The following is a 7,413-nucleotide window of genomic DNA, read 5'->3' as shown; positions in this document are numbered from 1 at the left end:
GATATAATATAATTTTCCATTGTGAAAAATCTTAAAATAAATATAATTACGTTTCATCTGTTTGATTCTAAAGTGTTACTATTGATAGAACCCAATATTAGGGTTTATAAGTTGAACCAACAATCCCATATCATTGAAATGAATTTGAACTCAAACATCAACACATGCCTAGTATATTTTAAAATTAAAATAATAAAAATAAAAGCCTAATAAATTTTATTAAAATTGCAATAAAAACATATCTAAATATTTTATGTCTTCTTTTTAGTTTTTTAGAAAAATATTTGAAATTGAGCAAGGCAACTTTACATGAAATTGCAATTGCAGTTCCATATCATTCAAAATACATTTTTATCTAATTTATTCAACACTATAAAAAAAACTTCTAAAACCATTTACAAACTTAATAACTAAAATTTACCATTCTAATTATCCACAAAAATTAAACAAAACTATATATATAAATTAAACAAAATTATATATATATATATATAAACTAATGGCAATAACTTTCATATCCATAAATATTTACAATGTCGTCCTCATGATAAAAATGTGAAATGTGAATCATGCTTCCTTCTTTGAAATAAAATATTAAGTGTGTTCCTTCTTATGGTTACAATTTAATTATGGAATAAAGAGAAAAGGAAAGAGAAGTAAAATTTGACTTCAAGATTAGGTTTACATTTTTATTAAAAGGGTGAATGATAAAATGATAAAATAAAATAAAAATAAATAAATAAAATAAAATAAGTTATAGATTTAAATTTAAAGATTATATATATATAATAGTAATAAATAATTAAACATATGAATATGAATCTTTTAAAAACAAATAATTGTCGTTATTATAAATTTAATAAACAAAATAATAAAAAAAACAAAAAAAATCAATTGAATTTGAATTATATTGATAAAATAATTCGTTGTTATTATAAATTTAATAAATAAAATAACATTAAAACAAAATAATCAATTGTTATTATAAATTTAATAAATAAAATAACATTAAAACAAAAAAAAATCAACTGAATTTAAATTGTATTGGTAAAATATAATAATTTAATCTAATTCTTCGAAATTTTTGGATTTTGATAAATTTTTAAAATTAAAATGTACTGATAAAATAATCCATTGTTATTATAAAGAGGGTGGCATAAAGACACAAGGGCCTGGTTAAACTATTGGGAGATCAACGAAAATGATGCATTGCAAAACATAAATAACATTAAAGATATTGTTACTTCTAAGTTCAAAGATAAAATGTGGTGTGAGAAAGACTTAGCGGCTAAAAGAAAATTAAGTTATTATAAGAAGGTCATCAACCCCACCCTAGAAGATCAAAAGTATCTCTCTATTTTAACTAGCTCAAAGAAGAAAATTAATATAGCAAAGATTAGAACGAATTCTCATGAGCTCCATAGTGAAACAGGTCGTTGGGCAGTTCCTAAAACGCCATGGATGGAAAGGATCTGCCATATATGTAAGAATAGGAACATCGAGGATGAAAACCACTTCCTCTTAGAGTGCCCCGCGTATAACCACATTAGATCTCAGTTTCACAATCTTTGTTACAATACTGACCTTCCTAGCCTTTTACAATGTCAAAATTATAGTGAGCTCGGGAGGCTTCTCTCCAAACTTTTTGAGCATAGGAATAAAATCTTAAATCAAAATAGATAATTTGTCTCTTTAGGTCCGATAGACCATTATTTGGTCTCAGCGGACGTTAACCATCATCATCATCATAAATTTAATAAATAAAATAACATTAAAAAAAAAAATCAACTGAATTGTATCATTAAAATATAATAATGTAATTTAATTTTTTGAATTTTTGGATTTTGATTTTTTTAAATTAAAATGTATTCATATATTTAGAAAAATAAAACAAACATTTTTATTTAAAATAATCTGTTGTTATTATAAATCTAATAAATAAAATAACATTCGAACAAAAAAATCAACTGAATGGTATTAGTAAAATATAATAATGTAATTTAATTTTTTGAATTTTTTTAAATTAAAATATATTCATATATTTAGAAAAATAAAACAAACAATTTTATTCAAAATATTTTGAATTTTTGGATTTTGTTAATTTTTTTAAATTAAAATGTATTCATACATTTAGAAAAATAAAACAAACAATTTTATTTAAAATAATCTGTTGTTATTATAAATCTAATAAATAAAATAACATTAGAACAAAAAAATCAACTGAATGGTATTAGTAAAATATAATAATGTAATTTAATTTTTTGAATTTTTTAAAATTAAAATATATTCATATATTTAGAAAAATAAAACAAACAATTTTATTCAAAATAAAAGCAAAATAACATTAGAACAAAAAAATCAACTGAATGGTATTAGTAAAATATAATAATGTAATTTAATTTTTTGAATTTTTTTAAATTAAAATATATTCATATATTTAGAAAAATAAAACAAACAATTTTATTCAAAATAAAAGCTGAGTATATGAACTTTACTCGGTTTCAATTTAAATTAAACGCAGAGACGCAAACGATCACGGTGGGACTCGAACCCACAATCTCCCGCTCCGGAGGCGAGCGCCTTATCCATTAGGCCACGCGATCTATGAATAAACGCAATTTGCTGGCTTTTTATTATTTCTTATTTCCCGAGGATTAAAATCGCTTTGCCTCTAAAATTTTATCTTATAATTATAAATTTTATAATTATAAATGTAAGACACTAAGCATATTATCTTCATCTTTTCTCTATGTTTACCTTTTAACATGTATTCAATACAAATATGAAATTACCATGCAATTTATCAATTCACAAATGACATTATATGAATACATGTTTATTTTTTCACATTTTCCTACTACAATTATGAACTTATCATGCAAATTATCAAATAACAAATGGCATCATGTGAATGCATGAGTTTATAAAACAAGTGGTAGTGCTAGAGCTATTAATTTCAAAAGCGGAAAAATTACTCATATCTCAACCACATTTACTAATGTGGTTGTGCTAATTATATATTATGTTAAATCAAGTATTTGAAATTTTGTTAAAAACTGCAAATTTCATTGTGTTTCTAAACAATGTGATAATAGGAATTTAATTGGAAGATTTTATTTTTTTGAAGTTCGGCACTTTGTATTACGTCAAATGACGATTGTGTAGGCCAAAAAGTTTTTTCTATTGGTCTAGCCAAAGGGAAACCAGACTAGTAACATAAGTTCAAAGCCTTGAGGTTGCTAACACCTTGTTTAACCATACCATATTGTAAATAGGAACTTATAAAAACAAATTGGTTGTCCCAAACCTTGACATACATCAACATGAGAAGACAAAAATGACCACTAGTGTTGAGTCTAACAACTATTGGAAAGAACCTCCAGGCATACGCGCTCTTTGGCCACTTCCCTCATCCAAGGAGGATATATTATTTGATCCCTTGGCTAGAATGGTCAACTTGCGATCTATGTTGTCAATTTTTTCCTCCAAAACTGCCAATTTTATAGAATTCTCTTGTTGAGTCTTCTTCTATCTCCCTATGCCACTTGCAATAAATGATGTTTAACCTTATGTTAACTTCATGTCATGATTAACTCAAGTGACAAGAGCACATGCAATGCATCAAGTATAGTGGGATTTGTAGCTCCCTTTCATGTGAGTTGGCATCATATCAAAGCAGGGGGAATGTCGGCTCGTCACACCCTCCTTGGGGGAAATTTTAATTGAAAGATATTTTATAATAGTAACTTTTTTTTAATATTTTAATATTTGATAATATTATTATAAATTTATTTTATTTAAATTTTGAATTTAATTCCTCAGATGGGGTGATTAGCAGTGAAAGGGGGGGATGGTTGCCATCACCCCACCTACAAAATAAGCAAGGGACATGGAAGCATGTCCCTGGAAAATGTCATAAGCATGCAATTGGTTTTAAACTCACCAGTTCTACATCGAATGAAGGGATGTTAGTTTGATAAGGAGGGAGGCTACACGAGTGCAAGGAGGTTGTTATCGATGTTGAGCATGTCAGAGTTAATGCAAAAGGTGGAGGTCGTAACCCATAAAGTATTATGGATAAATTGCAGTAAAGGCCCATCTAAAGTTGGCAAAAAGAAATTACGAGGCAAAGGGAAGAATAGAATTGAGGAAATTGGTAGAGTGCAGTAGCACTCCTTACCTAGGACTACTTCACGAATGAGGAAAGGCATCTCCTATTGGCAGGGGGTTGCATTATGATAATTTGTACCCTTAGTGAGTAAGTGGATGTTGGAAGCCACCTTTTATCTTATTTGGAATGTGAACTAGCTAGAATTCAGTTGAGGAAACAGATCCTAAACAACACTAATATGGGCGACTCAAGAAATTGATGTTGAAAATGCAACAAGAAAATATCAGTTTGACTTTTCCTTGATCAAACTAGAGAAATTTTGAATATTCACTTCAGCAAAATTATTGGAAGTAATTAACTGAGGTGACATGGTACTTGTCATTTAGTTAACTTAGTTAATTCAATTTGGGGAAGCTTGAGTTCAGTTCAGTATGACTGATTGCTAATTTGTAGCAATATATTTTAGTTAAATTGAGTTATGGTTAGTTAAACTAGTTTTAATTGTTGGAAGAACTAGTGGAAGGTCATGTTGTGGAAGTGTACTTCAACCACACTCAATGATCAACCAGTTAACTAATCAATCGGCCCAAAATAAATAATGCATGCAAATAATTTGAGTTACCCAGTTGAGATGGAGATTCCAAGGCAGTGTACTATCAATTATAGACTATTCTAAAGTGTACAGGGGGTGCATGTAGTCAGAGGATGAGCCTAAAGGAATTGCGAAATTCCAATTGAGGAATTTCCTAATTAATAGGGGCCTAATTCCTCAAGGAAATAGGAGCTTGGAGGGCTTGAAAATAGGCTAAGTGTTGGCCAAAGTCAGTCAGTTAGGCAGAGGGATAGACTATACACTTGCAGGTTGTGCTCAGGCTTGAGAAACATATGTATTCATCTCTATTATTTTATTAACACAATATAGATAAGAAGGGGTTTTGAGCAGTTTTTTTCCCCTAGATAAATCTTTGTGTATCTGTGATAATTTTTCTTGCATGTTTATAATTTGTGTTCTCGATCGTGAATTGAATTATGCAAAATAGTAGAGTAGATTTGAGTCTCATGTTTTAGTAAATTTCATGGGCAATTTCAAATCTACACAATAATTTCTACATGGTATTGGTGGGCCCCAGTATTGCAGCAATAATGTTGCAACTCCTGGAACTCCCTTCTTTAATTTTATCAACCCGGTAGTTCGTAACAAACTTGGAAGCGACGGTGTTGTATGCACAAGTACTAGCTCTTGACGCAGCTGTCACTTGGTCAGCTGGCACAAGTCCGCTAGGGCTCAAGCCAATTTCTATGAGCTCTTAAAAGAAGCTTTTTAACTGATGGATGGAAGCTAACTCAGAGGAAGCTGATCTACTTGCAGAAAGAAATTGAAAGCCAAAAAGTAACATAAACCCTAGTAAACCCTAATTCTACCAACTAATCCTACTAATGCAGAGGAGAGAATGCAAACTATTAGAAGAGATGCCATTACTTCTATGAAGGTAAAATGCACATGCCTAGGCTATCTCTATCTGAAGGAAACATCTTTTCGTGTTTTCAAATAAGTTCTCAGAATTATCATGCATGTGTTTTAACTGGCTTTTTATTGTGCAGGGGTGGATCAAGGAAGGGGACTGCTTGGAAAAGGTTGGGAAGGCTCAGAGAAGGTCTAAGGAGTCCCTAACACCCTTCTAGAGAGTTTCACAAAGTTTGGCTATCCAGCAACCTCACTTGTGAGCTTCTACAAGAAGTCTGCAGGGGTTCTACAGGATGTTTCAGGGATTTCTACAGGATGTTCAAGAATTTCTACAGGATTTTCTAAAATTGGATTTTGGAGGATGGGTGAGTGAAAGAGGATGCATGAATGGTTAAAGAGGTAGGGTAGGGGTCTGAAATGACCCAGTGACTGATGGATGAAGTGATGAGAGGATGTGGAAATCTAACTTGACTTAAGGAAGGCTAAGGCAATGGAAGAGCAAGAAGGTAGGGTTACGTGGGCAGAAGAGTAGTTGTGAGACGAGGAATCTAACTAGGAGATGGAGCAGCTGGCCTGGACGAAGCTTAGGTGGATGAGAGAGAGATGGATATGCCCTGCACGGTGTGCACTTAACCGAATCAACCAAATCCTGCACACAATCAAAATCTTAGCTAATCTATCCTAACTATCAACGAAACAAATGAACAGCAACTTTATTTCCAAAGAGAACCATGTACAGCACTTAATCAAAGAAACATCCACAAAGGTCTGAACGCATGACTAACTTCTACAAATGAATACATTACACCAAAGATTGCATGGTCAAGCAAACTAGTGTTTTTGTTGGGCAGCACTGTTTCTGCAATTCCAGCCCCTGATCCAATAAGGGAGAGGTGAAACTGAGAGTGCAGGCGGCCCTTTTTCTGGAGCTTTATCAATTATTATCCTATCAATCTATTCTACACATCTGAAGCAATTCTATTCCTCAACAATGACCTATTTAACCAACACAACTAAATCTTGCTCAACAAAACCACGTTTCAAATGCATAAAAGGAAAATCACAGTGCTTAAAGGAAAGATAACAATACAAAGAAGGAGGCCCTGGGCTCTCAGGTTGGGCCCAACCCCGAGAGCTATGGCTCCTATAGAAAACTCAGAGCTGATATCAAATCTGACTGCTTCCCATTATCAAAAAATAATCATAAGTCAAAAGTTATGCCAACAATGGCTACAAAAGAACAAAATAGAGCTAGCAGCACTGTAGTATAGAATATGCAAGAGTTTTTCAAAAAGTCCTTTTCGAAGGCTGAGGCCTTAACATTTATACACCACGAGGCCCTAGCTGGCCTCCTAAATCTATGGGACTTAGCTGCCCAAACTGGGAGTGAACAGCTCCTTCCAAGAAATCTGTTTGGCTGCCTTCTGGATCCGGTTTTGGTGGCCTTTGGAGCTCGGAGTTGGGGGTGAAGATCCCCAGGGAGGCTATTTAATGCCATAGACAACCCCCCTATGAATCCTCAACCCAAACTTGGCTGTCTCCTAGCCCATGTCTGCTCGGTTTTGCTCCAACATGTGTCAAAAAATCCTGAAATGAGCACGTGTTAGCCACCTAGGAATAGTGACTACCCTTATTCGTACAAATGACATAAACATACTAAAAAATAATCCATAAGATATGAAAAATGAAGGATTGAACAAGGGTAATTAGGCCAAATGAGCCCAAAATGTTACCAAATTTGGGGCTCATCATCACCCCTCCGCTAAAATGATTGCTCATCCTTGAGAAACTAGTCCAGCTCCTCGTCTTTCATTGCTTTAATTGCCACTCTCACATC

General features: G+C 32.3%; 1 non-coding gene across 1 annotated transcript; it reads right to left on the bottom strand.

Annotated features, from left to right (window-relative positions):
• Positions 1-2,530: 2,530 nt before the first annotated feature.
• TRNAR-CCG (transfer RNA arginine (anticodon CCG)) lies at positions 2,531-2,603 on the bottom strand. Its single transcript has one exon. It is a non-coding gene; the product is annotated as a tRNA-Arg (tRNA).
• Between the last annotated feature and the right edge of the window lie 4,810 nt (positions 2,604-7,413).

The sequence above is a fragment of the Pinus tabuliformis genome, chromosome X, assembly GCF_031772625.1.
Source record: "Pinus tabuliformis cultivar Carrire ecotype Pingquan chromosome X, CPIR1, whole genome shotgun sequence".
NCBI lineage: Eukaryota > Viridiplantae > Streptophyta > Pinopsida > Pinales > Pinaceae > Pinus > Pinus tabuliformis.
Note: the sequence above shows the minus strand (reverse complement) of the source record. Positions and strands in the feature narration are given on the sequence as shown.